We start from the raw sequence: 3,945 nt of genomic DNA, 5'->3' as shown, positions 1-3,945 counted from the left end.
AGCGCATCTAGTCTTATGACTGTTTGGTGTTATATGGAGAGTATATGGAGAATGAGTATTTGGGTTTTCATTAAGAAAAGTCAGAACAATTGCAGCTTATGGTGATCACGTGATCACATCACAGTGCTGGCGAGCTATCATTACACAATGATGAAGTGGATGCCTTTAGTGGTTATGCAATGTTCATGGATTTTGAGAAATTTCCAAACTTTAGCTTGATTTTGATATTCCTAATAACTTCTCGTCTCCTTCCCCTATTCAGAGAGAGAGAGAGAAACAGAGAGAAACAGAGAGAGAAACAGAAACAGAGAGACAGAGAAACAGAGAGTCAGAGAGACAGAGGGAGAGACAGAGGGAGACAGAGACAGACAGACAGAAAAACAAAGAGAGACAGACATAAAGTGTACATTTGTTTGAGAACATGATGAAAGGTTTAAAAAGCAAAAGACTGGACAATTGAAGGGCACAAGACATGAAAATGTAACCTCTTAAGTAGTCATGATATTGGAGCATATATTAAACAGGCATTTGTGCCCCCAAATGCATATTTACCAGAAGAAACCCACTGCAGAACATGCTTAGTAATCAGATGCACAGACTTGTGCTGAAGTTGTTAGCCAGCTAGATTTTATTTAATGAGATCACAGTCAAGGTGACAGAGCATGATAGACTAGTATTCACAACAGGATGTATCTGGTCCAATATAAGATGACCTTTCTCAATGTGCCAATTTCTTTAAGTTAGCTAGCCTTACACTTTGCAGTAATTGAAATTTTATTGACCACTGAAATTTTCCTCAATGAAATGGGTACTTAATTCAGTACTTATAATACACCTTCTGAATTTGAAATTCTTTTGCCAGAACTATTATGACTAGATCTCAAACTTGATATTCATCATCTTAGCATGTCATAAACCATTATTTTTGATAAGAATTCATATCACAGTTCTTAAAATATGGTAGTGAGCTCCTAGCTCCATAACTGTTGGATTTACTACACCATCTCATTTGCTATATGAATCTGAATGAAAGAATAGAATTGTGAATCTTAGATAATGTTCCTAAGTAGTAACAGCACACTGCCAGGCTCTTTGCCTTGGTCATTCACGATCTCCTGAAAGTCTCTTTCTTGTTCTTGCCTCAGTGTCATGTCTGTGCTTTGGATTTGTTTGGTTTTGCATTTTGTATGTTGTTTCTATCTTCATGTCAGGAAATTGTAGAATTTATTGGATTTAGATTGATATTAATGCTAATTTCTCATTTTCTCTTTGTTTTATAGTGCTCAGGTGAGTGACAATTTGTTTAAATTACCAATGCAATAAGAAACATATGTCCTAAGATGGACATGTAGCTCATGGAAAGTATGCTTTCCTAACATGCATATGCCCTGGTTTCAGAAGTAGAGTGGGGTGATGAGCCAGGATAAGAAGGAGGAAGGGGAAGCAGGAGAGGGAGGAGGAAGCTGTTTTACTTAGAAAAGGAATGTTGAAATAAAATAGGCTTAGGGTACTGCATCAGTTATAAAACCTTTTTCTAGTATCATTGAAGATCCAGGACCATGCAGGTAGTGATTTCAACTATTTTATCTTAATAAATAAGTGTTTGATGTTAACTACACTGTTTTCTATAGGAAAGGGCGAGCAGGATAAAAAGCAAGAAGAGCAGGTGGGAGAAGAGGAAGGATGTATCTACGGGGATCAGATTGCAAACTTTGATGCTCATATCACTGAGTGATATTTCTGGGACCAGACTGTGACAGAATATCTTCCAGGTTGTCAGATGTATTGTAGTACAAAAATAAACTGAAAACAAAAAACCAACAAGAAGCCCAAGATTGTTCTTTAGAGTTCTAACTATGAAAGAGTTCACTTAACAAAGGTACTAGTAATGGTTTCTAAGATAAGTTAATTCACTTGCTTTGTTGGCCCACAGTGTGCTTTGTGTTTGTCAATTAGTCATAACTGTGGAAACTTGGAACAGACCACATACAAATCAGAAATGGATCAGCAGTTAAAAAACACTGGCTACTTTTCCAGAGGACCCAAACTCAGTCCCCAGTACCCACACAATGTCTAATAACTGTTTGTAACTCCAGTTTTAGGGGATCCATTACCCCCACAAGTGCCAGACATGAACATGTTGCATATACTTACTGTACAAGCAAAACACCAAGAGACATATAATAAAAATAAGAAAATGCTTCCTCCTATTGTTAATTCTTTCATAATATTCTTCAGATCTGACCTGGCAGCACTGACTCAGACATCTCCAAAAGCCACAGTCCTCTGACACTAAGAGACTACTGATCTTTCCACTGACTTCCTGTGCCCTCCATCCTCAGGGCCTGACTCCTACTACACAACGTCATCACCTGCCCAAGCCTCCATATATTTCTAATTATCAGGCCTAATGTAAAGGGCAAGCTGCTAGCATAGCAGAATTTAAGGACCATCATCTTGTTTCTTTACTCATTAATGCAAGCTGCCATGTGAAGATAATACGTAGAAGAATTTTCAAATTACTGGCAGCTATGGCATAACAAAGAGGTTGATCAAATAAATACAATAATTGTTGAAATCTCCTATAACGGTCACTTTCAATTTAAAATCCATTTACGGCTTCATGTTACTAGTATTGTTTGTGCCAGATTCTGAATTATCTGTAGTTTTTATTAAAAATATTTATTTTTCTATAATATATTTTGATCATATTTTCTCCTATCCCAATTCTTCCCAAATCCCCACCACCTCTATTTCTACTAAACTTCTTTCTTTCTCTCTCCTTCTTAAAAATAAACAATGAAACAAATAAATTGAGAAGCACTTACACATAAGTACACAAAACAAAACAAGAAATCAAAATAAGCAAGCAAAAATGCCCATACAAAACAAATATGGGTCCTTTGAAGTTGATCAAAATTGGCTCCAAAAACTTTTGTACAGTCCAATCAAGCTAATCTCAGTTTTAAGTATAGGAGAAAGGCTTGGTTTTCACTGTTTCTTTTGTGAAGCTATGATGGATTGTTGAGTGTTGAGCTAGTAAGATTTCCGGGAAAGGATGCCATGAAATGCTGTCCTCAGCAGCCTGTTAACTAATAAATACAAGTCAAGTCTTAAAACTGGCCGCCAATAGTAGAAGTAATGAGTCATGTTCTGCTAGAGCACTAAACACATTTCATTGTACAGCTTCTTCTGAACAGCTGCAGGATTTAGTGTCCATATGGTCAGGAGGAGAAGTGCCCTCTCTGGAACAGGCGCGTGCCCAAGAGTGAGGAGTGGTGACAGTAAAATACAGGGGAGGGGAAAAAAACGGTACTATACAGAATAGTGTCTTAACCCACCAGGCCCTGGTATTTTATGTTCCACCAGCTCCAGTATTAAAATACACATTATATAAAAATGTATCTAGGCTTATAAATTTCCAATCTTCTCACCTTGACAATTGTCCGGGTTCCTCACCCAGAAGTCTTGACCTTTTGGTCACGTTCTGTGGCTCTCCTTCACCCTGGACTCATCTCATCCACCCTTTGCTCTTCATTTTCACACTCTACCCAGTGCCTACAGGACTATCATGTCATTTGTAAACAAGTCCTAGACTTTCCTTATCATATCATTTATTCCTCATGCCAAAAGCATAAAATCATTCTCTAAAGTGAAGGAAGGTTTCCACCTTTTTTTTTTCTTATTTTGTATCCAGAAAAATTCATTTCAAGCATTTCTAAACATCTACTGCTCAATAGATAGATAGATAGATAGATAGATAGATAGATATAGGTGTATGAGATATGTGATATATATATTCATCATATAATGTATATCTTTATTATATAATATATGACATAATATATATAATTATATATTTAATTTCGAAAGAAAAATATACCATTTTGCTAGCTAATATAAGCATGTTGTTTTTTGTTTTTGTTTTTTTAGTTGTTTTGTTTT

Source organism: Mus pahari, chromosome 22 (genome assembly GCF_900095145.1).
Source record: "Mus pahari chromosome 22, PAHARI_EIJ_v1.1, whole genome shotgun sequence".
Lineage (NCBI taxonomy): Eukaryota > Metazoa > Chordata > Mammalia > Rodentia > Muridae > Mus > Mus pahari.
Note: the sequence above shows the minus strand (reverse complement) of the source record.